Below are 17,959 nucleotides of genomic sequence, written 5' to 3'. Positions count from 1 at the left end.
TCTTTAAAAAAAAATATATATATATATATATATATATGAGATAGTCAAGGAAATATCCTCTTTCGAAAGAACATAGTTAAAACTTCCAAGTCTAGTACAAGTGAACAAAATGCAAAATTTTGGTAGAATTATTGTAATATTTTTTAAAGAATTACCTACCTGGAAAGCATGTGATTGCCTTGTAAACTGTGCATTCAAATTTGTAATGAATTTTTTTCCCCAATGAAATTGTTTTCTTTGATGATGAGATTATGTTGCAAAATTCATTATTATCTCATTTTGAATTCATGGATAGAAATAGGAATAGGAATTAGCTACCATTTTATTATTCTCTTCCTACTTGGAGCTCTTCATTTCATGGCCATTCGCTCTGAGGAGCTGTAAGTACCTTCAGGGGAAGGGATGCTCTCAGCCCATTTCACAGCCCCCTGCTCCCCACCCAGTACCTTCCAGCAGTGTTGAGTGAGAGAGGGAAGCAATTTGTTCATTGCTTCCAGGTCGTATTGTTGGAACATGTCTAAATTAAGTTGCAGGAAGACACAAGCCCTATATCGATTTAACAATCACACAACCGCAAAAAGATTGTTCACTAAATCTCTTATGTAAAATATCAACAGGACAAATAATGCCTGAATTAGGGTTAAAAATTTAAGAATAATAAAATCATAAATCCAGAGACCAAGAGGAACTATTTAATGTATGTATAATATATAATATGTGTACTAATATATATTCCATATTATAACATTTGGTGAGGACACTGAAGTCATAAAGTCAGAATTAACCCTGATGTAGGCATGTCACTTGGGCAATCAAGAGCCTGAGATAGGGGTCCTGCCTTCAGGAAACCTCGAATCTAAGTGAGGGGGAAAAACTCTCCTAAGAAAGTAGAAAACAGTAGAAACGAAGTCTGGTATGAACGGGAAGAGCTGGGCAGTAGAATGTGATCTCTGAGGGGTTCCGGAGGAAGCTGTCTGTAAAGAAGAAACCACACTTAGGCAGTGTGGAGACAGCTGCCCCGCGTGAGTGCCGGCAGGGAGACCTGCCTGAAGGGAGCCGGAGTGAGGAGCGGGGCTGCTAAGCTGGTACTGGGGAAATAGGACTATTGTGAATACTTCAAGCCCTACTTTTGAAGCAGAGTGCAGTGGGATCCACTGTATGTTCCTCAGAAGAAAATGCATATGCCACAAATAGTGTTGAGCAAAGATTAATCAGGGATGTATATCTGTAGGAGAGATGGAAGGGTAAGGACAAGAACAAGAAACAAAGACACCAACTGAAAATCCAACGATGAAATTTCCATGTTAGATGGAACTGGCTTGAGATCGTAGCCATGGGGATTGGAGCGAAATCATGAACCCAGCAGCCATATTCCATAGGAAAAATGCCTAAATTCATCAAATAGGTATGGTGTTTTTATTATGGGCCAGGCAGCTGTGAATGAAGGAAAGCACATCTCTGTCTCTGTGATGCCCCACTGTCTGGTGTGTGACCATAAAAATTAAGATAAAGTTGGATGTGTAATATAGGGGGTAATGGAAGGAAGGAGGGAGACTCTGGAAGGAGGTGTGGGGAGTTAGGTGAATGGGTATCTGAGGAGGAGCCTTCCAGGTGAGTCTGGAGCTGGGAAGGAACATCCCAGCCTGTGGGAGGAGCCAATATGAATAAATTGGGAGGATGGAGGGCAAGAGGCCAGCATGGAGGGGCTGGAAGGGTCATGGGAAGGATTCTGGCTTTTGTGCTCAGTGAGTCCTGAAGATATTGTGGGGGCTTGAGTGGAGCTCCTATCACCTGTGACTTAACAGGATGAGCTTGGCTGCTGCACTGTGACTTGAATGAAGAATTGTGAGGACAGAGCAGGGAGGCTCTGCCAGGAAGTTGGGCACAAAATGATGGTGGCTTGGACCAAGGTGGAGTGAGGGCGTGGTGAGAAACTGTCAGTTGGGGCAGACACTTTCAGGATAGAGCTAACAGGAAATGCTGATGGGTGGGTGACGGGGAGTGTATCAGTTTGTACTGCTGCCATAATGAACGGCCACTCCTTTAGTGTGTAGTTGCAAAAGGTATGAGTATATCCTCTTAGAGTCGTGGTCCGAAGTCTGGGGTGAGTCCCACTGGCCTGAAATCCAGGTATCATCAGGCTGCCATGCTTTCTGGAGGTTCTAGGTGAGGATTGCTTTCTTTGACTTGTCCATTTTCTGGAGGGCATAATTTCCCCTCAACCCTAGCGCCTCCTCTGTCTTCAGGGCCGGCAAGTGTTGGTGGAGTGTCCCTCTCGTGCTTGGAATTTCTTCTGCTCCTTTGTCTGTCCTTGCGTCTCTCTGAACACATCTTTTGCCTCCTTCTTCCACCTTCAAGGCCCATGTGATCCAGGGCGAAGGACTCACTTGGATCATCTTAGATAATCTCCCTTTTTTAAGGTCAGCTCATGAGCCACCTTAATTCCTTTCCCCAGGTACTGTAACATAATTCAGAGGCATGACACCCAAGGGCAAAATTGATCCTACAGACTCAAGGATCACACCGACTCTGTTCTGGCCTGAACAACCAGCATAATGAAATGTTATTAATAGAGACAGAGGTGCTGCTAGGAGGTCAGATCAGGAGAGGGCATCATGTTGTTTGGAGATAAAAATTAGAGACAGATGGGCATCAAAAGCTGAAAGACTATGTATCACTTAGGGAATGAGAGTAGATAAAAATACAAAAAGCTCAAGAACTGAGCCCTAGGGAGCTCCAATATTAAGAATTCAGAAATGAGGCAGATCCCCCAAGAGCATCAAAGAAAGGTGGAACTTGAGGTGGGGGAGCCATCCTGGGAGCTAAGTGACGAGAACTTTTCAAGGAGAAGAATGACTATCAAACACTGCTTCTCAGTCTTGGGGTGGAGACAGAATTGAACCTTTGCATTTAAAATATGGAAGGTATAGTTTTAGTGAGTTGTTGGGAGCAAAACTCAAGTGGATAAGAATGGAGACAGTGGGTGAACAGAAATGGACACTGGGAAATGGAGACCTCTTGAAGGAAGTTTTAGGTAGAGGGGAGAAATGGTAAGGTAGCTACAGAAGGAAAAGAAATGAAGGGAACTTTGGTTCACGGGAGATCATGGGAGAAATATGGGATTTCTGGAAGAAATAATATCATGGGAGAAATAATAGCGTGTGTGTAGTGGAAAGAAATCATGTATCTGGGAGGGAAGAACTGCTGGCACTGAAGTAAGGAAGGAAAGTCACTGGAGCAAGGGCTTTGAGCTCGTACACATGATGAGATCTGGTCCTCAGCTGGAGGGTTTGGTCTCGCTAATTTTATTTGTAGTTCCAGTATCCTGGCTCTGCCCGTAGAGATCCTGATTCAAGCAGGATAGTTTCCCTTTGTGCCTCCAGTGCTGTGTTGTGCAGACAGGGCTGAGGACCTCCCACGGGGGCAGTGGGAGAAGAGATGCAGCCAAAGGGCGAGCGGGTGTGGGAATGGGAACTTAATGGCGGCTCCCTGACGGCCTCCAGCGCTTACTGATGAGGGAACCTTGGCTGTCAAAGAAGAGGGAGGATGAGAGGAGGCTTTGCAGCTCCAGCTCCCACATGTACACGTGGGAGAATAAGTGGACTGGGGCAATCTGTATGAAAAAAGGAGTTACCAATAGAATGAGATATAAAAAACAGAAAGAGAAGGACCACGTGTGACTCAAAGTTTTCCAAAGTGGATTGGGGCTCAGTGGGGAGCCTTCTTCTCCCTCTCCCTCTGTCGGCTGCACCCCTGCTTGTACTCTTTCTGTCAAATAAATAAATAAGCATCTTTAAAAAAAAAGGGGGGGGTTAGCATGGCCTCTCCACCCATGGGTCCTTATTCGTAGCTATTTGCTTTTCTACCCTAAAATTTTACTCTAGCTTTTAGAGTTCAGTTTGTCCCCACTTTACCTTCACAATTCCATATATATATGCACACAGATGCCATTATATATGGAATATAGTATTACCTCATCAATAGGCACTTGGGTTTCTTGCTAACTTGGAATCACTTGTTAGCTGTCAACACCTATTTTCCAGTGGGGTCCGTGACTGTGCAGATGTACAGTGGGTCATTTGTGTGTGAGAGTTTATATAAAGACCCTGAAATCTAAGCAAGCAGTTGGATTTGAGTTTTCAACCCAGAAGAAGCGGGGAGTAATTGTTTTGTTTGAATAGACCACGATTAACTATGAGTTGGGTTTAATTTTTTTAAAGTTTTTTATATTTTTAAAGATTTATTTATTTATTTTGTTTAGAGAGCACTCATAAGTGGAAGGGGAGGGGTGGAGGAAGAGGGAAAGAGAAAACCTCAAGCAGACTCCTAACTGAGCACAGAGCCCGACATAGGGCTTAATATCAGGACCCTGGGATCATGACCTGAGAAATCAAGAGTCAGACCCATAACTGACTGAGCCAACCAGGTGCCCCTTAAGTTGGGTTTTATTGAAGAAATTGCTTTTGGAATTGCAATGGAGAGAATGAACTGGTCAATAAAGTTACCCGTTTTGCTTGGTATAATGACCAATAGAAGGTATTTCAATTGATAGGGACAATAGGAAACTTCAGAAGAAAAAAATGCACACATTCACTCACAATGTTCATCACACTCTTGCTTTGCACAACAAACTATAACAAACCTTTGCTATATTTGATCTAGTTTATTCTTTATGACAGAAATTAAACAAAAAATTCAAAAGATTCTTAGAGAAAATGTCTTTAGAAAGACATTTTATGGGGCACCTGGGTGGCTCAGTCATTAAGCGTCTGTTTTTAGCCCAGGTCTTGATCCCAGGGTCCTGGGATGGAGCCCCACATTGGGCTCCCTGCTCAGTGGGAAGCCTAGTTCTCCCTCTCCCATAACCCTGCTTGTGTCCCCTCTCTCTCTCTGTCTCTCTCCCTCGTCAAATAAATAATTTAAATCTTAAAAAGAAAAGAAGGACACCTCATATAATTTTCTCACTCCTAGGAAATAGTTTCTCTTACTAATGGAAGCAAAGATGATGTTCAGTAACTAAGATCAACATTAGCATCAAATGATGAAGAAATAATTCAGTGACTCTTAAAACTCAACACAAGAGTTTGAATTTCTAATCAATTATTTCTTTAAAGATTTTTATTTATTTGAGAGAGAGAGAGAGAGAGAAAGAGAGCATGCGAACAAGTGAGGAGGAGCATCAGGCAGAGGGAGAAGCAGTCTCCCTGCTGAGCAGAGAGCCCGATGCAGAGCCAGTCTCAGGACCCTTAGATCATGACCTGAGCTGAACGTAGACACTTCACCAACTGAGCCATCTGGGTGCCCCCAATTTCTAATCAATTATTAAAATTTTAAGTACATTATTGTGTTGTTAAACTAAGATATTGATCCATTGCTTGACCTGCTTTAACAAAGTACTATAGACTGGGGACTTCAACAACAGACATTTATTTCTCAGGGTTCTGGAATTTAGATACCCAAGTTCAAGGTGTCACCAGATTTGGCTCTTAGTGAGAGAACTCTCCCTGGCCACCTCCTGGTAGATGGCCACCTTCTCCTTGTATCCCAAATGGTGGGGAGAGGAAGCTCTGGTCTCTTCTTCTTGTAAAGGTACCAGTCCCATCATGGAGGCTACAACCTTGTGGTTGCATCTAGTCCTAATTTCCTCCCAAAGACCCAACTCCTGATATCATCACACCGAGGTGTAGGGCTTCAATATAAAGATTTGGGAGGGGCACAAATATCAGTCAATAGCAGGTCACATACCACATCTATAATTGCAGCTGACCCATGTATGCACAAATGAAATATTACTTTTTTTGGAGTCTCTCATCTACTTTGGAAACTACCATGTGAGTATCAATAGACCTCACTGTTTCAGAGGAAAAGCTTTAATTTCTTGCTAATTTAAAATTTTAATTGGATTGAAAAGACAAGCAGGCTCTTTAGAGATATTATACTCTCTTTAGCCAATGTTTAACTTCTGGAAAAGTATCGAGGAAAATGTGTTTATTTCATTATGGTAATCATACTTTCGTTTATCTTTTAACTACTCAGATACTGAAATATACATGTTTATTGTGTTTATAAAATTGAGATGGTAAAACATATTGCCGTAAGAACAGCCTTTTTCCATTTAAATTATTATTGCAAACTTTGTAGGTTCTATTTTTGTGTAAAGCATTTCATTTCCTCTCTTATTTCCAAGTACTTTCTTGGCTGAATCTAAAGAATCAAATACACTTTTTCAAAGGACAACATATTATTCATGCTAATGTTTGTTATATATCATTGAGAAGCAATTCAGAATTGTTTAATTTTATGAATGTTGCATTTTCATAATTATAGTAGTATCTTTAGTGCTTTGTTTTTCTCTTCTGGTAGTTAGTGATATTTTAGTGTTAATGTACCATGTTAATATACTACATCATTTTAAAATGTGATTTCCTGGGTGGCTCAGTTGGTTGAGTGACTGTCTTCAGCTCAGGTCATGATCCTGGAGTCCCGGGGTAGGTCCAACATCGGGCTCCCTGCTCCTCGAGGAGTCTGCTTCTCCCTCTGACCCTCCCATCTCCTCTGCTCTCTCTCTCTCAATCTCATTCTTTCTCTCAAATACATAAAATAAAATATCTTTTTTTTTTTTTTTTTTTTTTTTTTTTTAAAGATTTTATTTATTTATCAGAGAGAGAGAGGGGGAGAGAGCGAGCACAGGCAGACAGAATGGCAGGCAGAGGCAGAGGGAGAAGCAGGCTCCCCGCTGAGCAAGGAGCCCGATGTGGGACTTGATCCCAGGACGCTGGGATCATGACCTGAGCCGAAGGCAGCTGCTTAACCAACTGAGCCACCCAGGCGTCCCAATAAAATAAAATATCTTTAAAAATAAATAAATAAGTAAATAGTGTTCATTCTTTTCCATCTAGAAAATTTTGTTCTAAATTTTGTTTTAGGGCTTTTAATTTACTTATTTTTCACCTCCCCAAATTTCCATCACTCCTTTAAATTAAAAAGATACATATATATTTTTCTTTTGTGGTAAGAGCATTCAACACGTCACCTCTTGGCTTGGCCTTTGGTGGTAAGTGAGCTAAACTACTGATCCCACGAGCTGTTTTCCCTTCCCTGCCATTTGCTGTCTTTCCCTCCTCTCGTCTGGTTGAGTTCTGCTCACTGTCAAAGGGACGGCCAGAGTGGGGGACAGACATTCTTTAAGCTGTGACCCTTTCCCTCTCTCTGCTCAGACCCTTCCTCCACCTTTTTGGCTAGAGTTTAGGAGGACCTATTTATTAACCTACATGCGTAATATTTTCTAAGAGTCTGTTCTATTCCAGTCACACAAAGAACTTTGTAAATGTCATTACAGACCTATAATGTCCAACTTCACTTATATCAGAAGTCAACTCTTAGGAAAAAAGGGAAAAATCAAATTATAACCATGTGGGACTCTGTTTCCTTCTCTTGCCTCTCAGACCACTGGCCCCAGTTTCTTTGGAGGGCTAAGGTTAAGAGCTGTGGCCTAAGGATCTGACCCTAAAACTTTCCACTCCCTGCTTGTCCTCCCCAGAAGGCCTCACCTTTTCCCTTTGCATTCCTTGTCCCCCGCCCCAGGGATACCCAAATGTGCATTCAGACCTCTCTCCTGAGCGCCACACCTGCCCTTCCAAACTTGTGACATGCGCAGTGAATATCCATCCCCATCTCCTTCCAAACCCAAATGCTTCTTCCCTTCTGTGCTTCACCTTCTTGCCCTCGTGCCCAGAAATCACGAGGTTGGGCTGATTTAGATACAAATTTGTGAGACTTGACGGTTGTCCCTGCCCTGAATAACTCACAGGAAGTATTAACTGCTCATGTACTAGCGGGAGCCCTCTTAAGAATATACCTGGAGTGCAGCAGATCCGTTTCTCCAATATGTAGCAGATTCTCTATTAATGGGCAGAACATCTCCCTCCTTAGAGACTTACAAGTAAATTATTGGGAGCAAGTGTTCTGTTCCCTACCCACCACACCCCCAGTGAGTAGTTTTGGGTCAGAGAATACATTTCACGTATTCCTTAAGTGTTTCACAGCTGACACAAGAAAGGGGGCTTCTCGTTGACCTAGCGAGTGGGGGTACTTAGTTGAGCCCCCTCCTTGCCTTTACTGGACTGGCATGGAGGTTAAAATGGTGATGGACGGGGTGACCACGTAATTGTATTTTTTTAATCTATTTTTTTACTTCTGTTTGACTATCTAGAGTATAGAGGTAAAACAAAGGTGCCAGTTATGGTGTTTTCTTTTTGCCATCCTGTGTTTATGAAGATGATCTGTCTGCCAGGGCATGTTTCCCGCTGGTGGCTATGGATTTCTACTCAGTGCAGCCTCTTTCTGTCTCCCTCACCTCCCCATAACCAGGCGTGTAAGTAGACAATTAGAAAATAAGTACATTTAACTTGCCCCTTAGAGAAATTGAACCAAGACTCTGCCACCTTTAGAGTGGTGGTCAGACGCACTGAGCAATTACCCAGTCCTGGTTCCCTACACCCATTTATGATAAACATAGTTGAGTGTGATGTATGTTAACTACCCGACAAGGATGCATATTTCTAGAACTCAAAATTAGGGGTATATCCTTGAAGTGGAGTGTAGATAGACCCTTCCCAAAAGAGTTGGATTCAACCAATATGAATGTCTTATATATTGGATACTTGGGGTTGGAAAGCAAATAGAAAGCATCGTTCTGTCTTTAAGGAAGAGTTGGGGAAAAGAACATTCCCAGTGAAAAGACGAGTGGTCTACTGCTGTCTGCATCATCCTTGTTCTAGAATGGTACCAAACCTGAGCAGAGAGAGGGAGATGACCGCTTTACCAGAACCACTCCGATCTTGTTGACTTCTCAGTGACGGGAACAGAAACGGAATGGATCTGTGCTTCTCATTGGGCAGAGGAGGGTGAGGATTTGGGGCAGACATCAGAACGAAAGGACAGCTTTTAGATTTTAGAGAAAAGGATGAGCTTTATGGCATCAGACCCATGTTCACATCAGAAAGCTGGAAGGCAAAGTGAATATTGCTCACAGCCGTGCTGAGTCCAGTGACCCAGGGCATGTTTGAATTTCACAGAGAATTTTACAGACCTCTCTTCTCTGGACTGGTGCTTTCGATGAACAGGTAGCAGTTGCTAGGTAATTAAGGGTGCCCATTTCAAAACCAGGTTTAGAAACATGAAGACTTGGAAATTAAGTGCTTCTAAATTCTGAGGGATTCTGTGCAAATTTAATGAGGAGCTCAGTATTTCACCAATACCAGATTCATATTCCTGACAAGTAGTAATTATTTTAACTGCTTGCAGTGTAGTCATGACTTTACCAGGTACTGTGGAAATAACTGGAAAAAAAAAGAGGGAGAGAGAGAGAAAAGTGTGCTTTATAGGCATTTATGCAAATGGAAAGATATGCTGTTTTTTAACAAGCAAACAAACCAACTAGAAATGGACCCATTTAAAAGGAATCCCAGCGGGCATTCACCAGGGGGAGGTCAGAATGACATGAATTTGAAAGTCTGCTCTGTGGGAAGATTTTACTTTGGCAGGATGGTTGGTCCCTACCTCCATGCACCTGAGCCTCGGGAGCCTGGCCAGTGCACCTTCTGGGCCTCTCTGTCCTCCCCTGCCGATGAGGGTGAGGGGTAGAGTGGTGGGCCTTTCTCAGAGGTGGCTGTGAGTGTCAGTCACAGAACTTCAGAGGACCCCTGTCACGTCTTACTCTGTGCAGTCCGTGCTCTGAAGAGAATCAGGAGGCAGTGTTGGAACAGTCGACAGTGGCAGGTGAGGACCCTGACCGGTGTGGGGTTCACAGACAATGACAGCGGGTGTTAATATGTGGGAATGAACACGGAGTGTTAGAGGACTCTAACTCTAATGGGGCAACCCTATTATAAATCATGAAGAAATAGAGAAAAGGCAAGACAGACAGGTAAGCTTAGAGTGTGGACATGAACCTGAGACCACGAGAAACAGCAGTTGGATTATACCTTTGGAAATGGGATTGAAAGGGGAAAATTCACGTTATTAAGCTGATTGAGCATTTTCTTCACTCTTTGCTGCTAAGGCAATGCATGTGTTATATATGGTAAATGTTACCTATAATGTGTTTTTCTATACACATACTTGTATTGTATATGTATAGAGTTTTATACACTTGGCGTAGCATTTGACTATCATTCTCTAAGCCCTTCATATGCATTGTCTCATTTAACCCCCACACACCCCTGTGAGGCCCTGTATGGAGTGACTCAGTGTCCTCCTTTATTCCAGGCCACCTGGAACCTCATTTGAAAACAGTCTTTGCACGAGCACTCCAGGGACGATGATGTCGCTCTTGATGAGAGTGGGTCTTCAACAAAGGACCAGAGCTCTTAGAGAAGGAGGGAGTTTGGACCCATGGGGAAGGTGGCCAGGAGAACAGAAGACAGAGATGGGTCTCCAGAGATTGCTGGTGGCTCTGAGAAGCTAGGAGACAGGCCTGGAGGGGCCTCCCCTCAGGGCCTTGGAGGGAGGGAGGCCTTCCTGACCCCTGGACTTCAGACTTCAGCTTCCAGGGCTGTGAGAGAATAAATTCTGTTTTCTGACCCCTTCATGCCCCCAGTTTGTGGGCCTTTGTGTAGCGGCCTTTGGAAACAAATGAGGGTACATACAAACCCTGCCCAATTTTGTGGATTAGATACTAGGGTTTAAGGAAGTTAAACAGAGTTCTCAGGAGATGGGCTGCTCCTCAGGGACAAAATGAGATTCAGACCCACCTCTGTCTGGCCCAAACGTCCACGCTGCCTGCCCCCGCCTTCTGGGGCCTCTGGTGTCACTCCCACCCATCCCGAGGGTGGCTCCGGGCTCGTCCTGCGTCCCTGCACGTGAGCTCTTTCACCTCCATGGTTCTGTGTCTTGAGCTGGTCCAGGCAGTGGCTCTAACCTGGCAGTTGACACGATGGGAAGGCACGTTCCCAGGGCAGCGTGAGATCCAGGAGCTCAGGCCAGCAGAGAGCTGGCTGTGAGCCACGGAGATTCAAGGTTACTGGCTACCTTCTCCGTCCATCCTTCCGACTCCCATTCTTGAGGTGGGACGTCTGACCCTCTGTTTCCCCTGGTCCTCACAGTGCTGCTCGGCAGATGTTTCTGGGGCCATTGGCCTTCTACTCATTCTGCAGGGCTGCCCAGGGTGAACTGGTAAGGCTCTCTCTTCCCCTCGCCTAGTGCTGCCCACCCCAGGCCGTCTGGACCACACTCCCTTCCCCACAGCTGTTCCACACAATTCTGTTGACCTCTTCTGTAGCCCCATGGTCCGAATATCCAGGCCTCAGGAGAAGGGGAGGATTGGGTCATGTTGTTAGAAGACATTGGGAAAGCAACTAGTCCCACATCATCGGGTTGGAACCTCTCATCTAGAATTTAAGTGTTTTAAGAAGAATCAGTTTCTTCTTTGCCCGTGCCAAGGCCATTTTCCCTCTCTGGTGGCTAGGAGGAAAGCTGTCTCTTTCCTCATTAATTCTGCCTTTGCTGCTCGCTTTCTGCCATAGGCCAGCTGCTTTCCATTGATCGACCCCAGGGGGTATGTGGGGGAGAGAATGAACTGATGCAAATGCATGTGGACTCTGCCTGGGCCGTGGTCTACAATACCAAGGATGGGAAACACTCTTACTGGCTGTGTCCTTGGAGTCTTTGTTTAAGCTTTATCCTCTGCCTAGAACATTCTCCCACTTTTATCTTCCAAATGAACCTCTCTTCTCTGAATGTGAGAGAAGACTGTTCTCTGACGTTCTTAGGCAACACTGATTCCTTCCTCCTTTATGTTGCTCGTGCTGATTCCTTGAGGTCATAACCCCTTCTTTACACATTGGTATCTCCCAGCGGAGTGGGTACCATTCAAGAAAAGGATCTTTCCTGTTCCCCGTCCTTTCATTTTTAGTGAACATTCATGGAACCTCTGCCATCTGCTTTGCACTGTGCTACGCACTGGAAAGATATAGGAAGGGCAGAAGGCGTTCTGGGCAGAAAGAAAAGATGGAGCAGAGACATGATGAGAAAGTATGTTTTCTTTTACTATCCTAATAGATATCATGATATTTCCACCCCTGTTCCTAGCACAGAGACTTAGTGTGTTAGTCAAGGTTCTTGAGAGAAATAGGACTGAGAGAACACACACACACACACACACACACACACACACACAGAGTGTGGGGGAGATTTATTTTGAGGAGTTGGCCTGCACAATTGTCTGAAATCTGTGGGCTAGTAGGCTGAAAATGCAAGGAGGAGTCCGAGTGGCAGTCTCGAGTCTGAAATCTGCAGGATAGAGACTCAGGCAAGGCTTTGGCACTTTTGACTTGAGGCAGAACTCCTTTTCCTCTTGGAGACCTCAGTCTTTGCTCTTAAGGTCTTCATCTGGTGAGATGAGGCCCACCCACATGGTGGAGGGCAATCTGCTTTAATCAGAGTCAACTGATTAAAGCATGAATCACATCTAAAAAATACCTTCAGGGCAACATAGAGAGTGTTTGACCAAATAGCTAGGCACTGTCACTTAGTTAGGTTGACACATAAAATTAACCAGTACAGACTTTCTTGGGGGACTAGTAAGAGTTAGATTAACTGAGTATTTATGAAGGTCCAGGCACTGTTCTAAGTGCTTAAAATCTATTAACTCCTTGTCTGCTCACTGTGGTCCTGGGATCTCAGAACAGGCTTAAACACAGGCTTTGACTTGTGAAGCGACTTGTCACAGTGCACACAGCTATTGTGGTAGACCAGGACGGAAGCCCAGGCAGGGAAGCTCTGGAGCCTCTTGACAACTAAAAACATATCTGGATTTCAGTAATGAGACTTTATTTGAAAAGATTGTTGTGATGGGGAACACTGACCTTAGCATTGGCGAGCATCTCAGAATCAAGCAGGAAGAGGCTTGCCTTTTCTAGGGAGGGGTTGGCAGGACCAGCAGGGAACTTTGGGGAAAACGGCCAGGAAGTGGGATGAGCCAAGAGCATGATTGGGTGGGTTAACAGGGCATTTTTCTCTCTGTGGATGGCTTTGCTTTGGAGAATCAGCCATTAAAGGAAGATGTTCAGCCTCTCAAGGCTTGCTTCAACATGAAGCAGACCGAGTGCAGGGGCCTGGGGGGTAGAGCTTTTTCAAGCCAAGTCAATGAGTAGGTAGTAGACAGTTGTGAACTCTCAGTCACAATGATACTTGTAAAACCTAAACTATCTGGGAGGTCAGTACGAGTATCGGGAATTAATTAGCTGAAGAGCAAAAGATTTGGGGGGCCTGGGTATGTCAGATGGTTAAGCGCCTGCCTTTGGCTTAGGGCATGATCTACAGGTCCTGGGATCAAGCCTCATGTTGGCTTCCAGCTCAGCGGGGAGTCTGCTTCTCCTTCTCCCTCTACCCCTCTCCTGCTTGTATGTGTTTTCTCTTTCTCTCTCTCTCTCAAATGAATTTTTAAAAAAATCTTTAATAAAAAAGAGCAAAATATTCTTCCAGATGATATTGTATGGTATTATATGTAAAAAGTCAGGACATTTTTCATATTGTTGAAATTAGTATTCATTTACTTTAGCCTCTTCATCTTCAGTGAATAGTGTTCTACTTCTTCTGGTTTTTATAAGTAGATTCTGATAGCACCTAGCAAGTGGCGATATGAGCAGATCAATGCTGAACACATGCATTCAGTCCTTCAGAATCAAGATACCATGTTGTTACCTGTGTCCAGCAGCGGGCTAGGTATTGGGAATACCAAGAGAAATTGAGCTTGCTCTCTGCAACCTGGCGGAAGGAAGGAAGCTGCTGCAGACAAAGGCTGACAGCATTTAACTTCTGTAGAAGTAGATGGGCAGTGCAGACAGCAGGTCAGAGTGGAGTGGGAGGTGACAATGACTTTGGAAATGCTATTTTTCGGCTCTTCCAAGTCAGGAAACTAAGCCAAAGCTAAAGATGGTCAAAGGCCAGAGGTCCCAGAAAGATAAAATGTTTGGGAATTGTAAACACTCGGATATGACTGGGGTTGGGGAAGGTTGGCATTGGTCTCTGGAGACTTTGTGTGCCATAAAGGCAGCTTAGGAGTTGGACTATAGGAGAGGATATTGATTTTGCCCAAATATATTCAGTGGTAGTTGAGCATGGTAGACAGTCATGAATCTTCATATTCTGAACATGGATGTTGTTACCCCTAACCTATCCAGGACGGTGATTTAAGGCTTCTCGTGGTTTTCCAAAGGAGTGGCAACATGGTGGCAAGAATATAAAGGCAGAGATGAGCCTGTAGGTGTTATTCCTGATTTTTCTCTCCGCTGTTTTACATGAATGCAAGAAGTGTGGGAGAGTATCATTGGGCTAAAAAAGCACGTTAAAAACTTTTAACCTACTAGTTTTCATACTTTAAGGAGGAGGAGGGCAGATGGTGTGTTCTGTCGTGTGCAATCACATATTGTCTCAAGGTTTTGTAGTCACACTCCTCTGTGTGTGTTTCTTGCCCCATATGATGTTACTTCTTAGGGCTGCTGGCTGCTCCCTTCAAACATAAATGTCCAATGAGAATTCCCAGCAGCACATGAAAACTGCACATTCTAACTCTCCACACTCTCAAGTTTTGACTAAATTGAATTTTTTAAAAAAAAGAAGAAGCATTTTAGTTCACTGGATTAATTCCACAGTTAGGGTCTCTGATCCATCAAATTTAAGACAGCATTGCTGCTGCCTGTGTAAACCCAGGATTTTCTGACTCAATATGTTCAGAACAGCCTCTGAAAAAAAGAGGAAAAAAAGGACTCATAATTTTCGTAGGAAAAAGGCACAATCTGTCCGAGGCCCAGACTGCAGCTTGGTGCATTTGCCTCTCACTGTACGAGGATGGTACACTCCATCTGAAAATGTTCCGCAGGCAAAATGTAGATTCTCCATTTCTAAGATCAAACAAGTCATTTTGTGCAAGAGTGGATGGAGCAGAATATATCACCAGAGTTTTTTTCTGAGCGTTTTCAACACACGCACCATTTCCAGGAAATTGACATTTATAAGGTCTGTTTTGTAAAACAGCCTACTGGCACCAAGGTCACACTCATCCACTGGACCCTGACCCTCTGTCCTTCCCAAGACCACCACTTTTCCAGCTGCCCCATCACCGTCCACCACACAGGATCGTGCCGCGGGAGAATAGGGCTTCATGTTGTCCAAAGTGGACAGGAAAGACACTAAACTAAATGAAACCATCTCCCCTTCCTTTCACTGATCCCTTACGACCCGAGCTCCTCGGGAGAAGAGCCTGGACTCACTGCCCCCCGATTTCTCCCCTCTGTTGTCTCCGTGAAAACACTGCCACCAGGCTGTCCTCCAGCTCTTCCGCCCCGCGCCGCCTGCACTTGCCGCTGGCCTCCTCGGTGCCACTTCAGGCATATCCCTCAGTCCCCATCACAGTGAGCTGGAAGCCGCGTCCTCTGCCACATCTCCTGCTCAGTCGGCTTCTGGACCTGTCCTCTCTCCTGGGTCCCCTGTCTGCCTTGCTGGTCCTCGCGTCTCAGTCTTCTGGGCAGGGTCCTCCTCAGCCTCCCCACTTTGACCCCACAGCATCCCAAGGCTTCAGCGCTCCTCCCTGTCTAACGTCCTCCCTCTCGGAAATCACGTGCCAGGCCACATGGATGCCATGAATCCCAGTCTTCACGCCCAGCCAGGACGGTCCCCTGGACGTCCGACTTCGCCCCACCGCCCTCGTCGCCGTCTTGCTGCTGCCCCATCTCGCGTGGACTCTTCCAGCAACCTCCCACCACACTCCACCGCTTCCCTTCCAGTGCCCCCGTCAGCTCACACATTTTCAGGGACTTCAAGGCTCCCCAAGAGTGGCACCTTTGTCCTTGCCAGGGGTAAGAAGACCCCATGAGGTCTGGCCCTGTCCTGCCCCACTCCAGCCACTGAGCTCATGCTCTCCCATTTTCCCTCACACGCACTCCTCCGCAGGCGCTCGGGCCTTCTTGCCTTTTCTCAAACAGGCCACACCTGCTGCCTCAGAGCCTTTGCACTTTTGGGCATAGATGCTGCAGGGCTTTCATTCACCAGCCTGGGCTCTCCGCTGGAATGTCACCTGATCAGAGAGGCTTTCTCCGACTCCTGGCTGAGCCCTCTTCTCCTGGGCACTCTCCCCCCCCACCCCCGCCCTGCTTTCCTATTTTCGCAGCCCTTCTCACGGTGCAGCCTTTCCCTCCTCAGTGCGCGTGTGCACGTGGGCACGCTCATGTGTGGTGTCCCAGGAGAATGCAGGTCTACGAGACCAACATCTTTCTGTGTTTCATTCCCCCCATGGTCCCGGCTTCTACAACAATGGCTTGCAGGACAGAGGTAACAGCAACAATTGTCCAGTGAGTATGTAAGGGAAGGGACTCTCTTCCTAAACGTCTTTTGAATGCATCCCTCTTGCCGGTCCCCATGGCCACCGCCATCTTGTGGCCTCTGTCATCTGCGGTCTGGGCTGGTTCCCAAGTCCCTGAACTGATCACCGACCTCCAGTTTTGTCCTCCCCCCGCTCAATCAGCACCTGCTTAACATCACAAGCTTTCCAAAGCACAAATAGAAATGTTCTTTCTTCTACTCAGAATTCCTGCTAAGAACACTGTAGTTTTCAAACTCCTTTTCCAGGGACTCAGCCATGTTGATCTTTCCAGAGTGCCTGTTTGATGCCCCCTGATGCAGCCTGTCTCCTCCTGTGCCCCCAGCATCTTGTAGCACCACATCCTAGAACCTCACACACTCCCCATCCCTTTCTGGCTGGGTGCTCCCTCTTCACCCTTAGGTCTCCTGCTATCACGTAGAGCTCCAGACCTGGGGCATCCACACAGAGAAGCCAGTCCTGTGTCTCCAGGCCGGCTCCCAGAGCGCCCTGAGATGCCCCTGTTACAGTGGGTGTCACCATATGTATAACGACATGACCCATTTGCTTCTCTGCATCCAGAATGGGCCGCAGGCTCCACAGGGGCAGAGTCTGCTCTCATTCCTCATCATCTGGATCCCAGCACCTAACACAGTGTCTGTGCTCAGACGGCCTGTCACGTTTTACATGTTTATTTTGCAAATTAACATCAAATATCTTCACGCAGCTATCAATTGTTTCTTCCATGTAAAGAGCTCAACAGTTCTTCTGACCTAACTGACTATTTCCCTGTCTTCTGTCTAGTATTTATTTACTCAAACATCTAAGGTCAATCTGTGGTCTCTGCGTTAATTCGTCGACTCTGGAACAGAGGCATTGCATAAACTTGCACCTTTCTGTTTATTTCTTCATGTGGGTAGAGAGAAAGCAAAATTACTGCTAAGAGTACAGTCAAAATTACATTTTCTTATGCCTTGAAGGACTTCTTAATCCTACTCTTACAATTCCAGTAATTTATATATATATATATATAAAATATATAAATATATAATGTGTGTGTGTGTGTGTGTGTGTGTGTGTGTGTGTATAGAACCGGACTTATTGTGATGTCGAGAGAAGGCATAGTTTTGGGAAAACCCCGAGCAATTCCGTTATACACCCCTCCCAGCATTGTGGACGGGATCTCACCCAGGACAGTGGGTTCGCCCTGCCCGGGGTACCCTGAACCATGGCGTGGGGGAAGTTCATGGCTTCCTTAGGCCCCAGGTGACATATGAATGATGGTGTGGTCGCATATGTTATGCATTTGCATAGTGATTTCTCATAACATTCCGTGATAACTGATTTTATTAAAATCTCCCTGGTTTGATAAGAAGAGTATTTGTCAATGTGATTTTGGAGCCGAAAATGTCCAATGTCTTTCTCATGGCCTTGGCCTCTTTCTTTTTTTTTTTTTCTTTTAAGATTTTATTTATTTATTTGAGAAAAGCAAATGAGAGAGAGCAAGAGCGCGAGAAGGAGGAGGGTCAGAGAGAGAAGCAGACTCCCCGCTGAGCAGGGAGCCCGAGGCGGGACTCCACCCCATGCCAGGACTCCAGGATC

At 45.3% G+C, this 17,959-nt stretch overlaps 1 protein-coding gene across 5 annotated transcripts in view; it reads left to right on the top strand.

Annotated features, from left to right (window-relative positions):
- Positions 1-17,959, top strand: part of MYO16 (myosin XVI) — a 584,648-nt gene that overhangs the window by 151,850 nt on the left and 414,839 nt on the right. The gene's annotated exons all lie outside the window — the stretch shown is intronic.

Source organism: Mustela erminea, chromosome 15 (assembly GCF_009829155.1).
Source record: "Mustela erminea isolate mMusErm1 chromosome 15, mMusErm1.Pri, whole genome shotgun sequence".
Lineage (NCBI taxonomy): Eukaryota > Metazoa > Chordata > Mammalia > Carnivora > Mustelidae > Mustela > Mustela erminea.
Note: the sequence above shows the minus strand (reverse complement) of the source record. Positions and strands in the feature narration are given on the sequence as shown.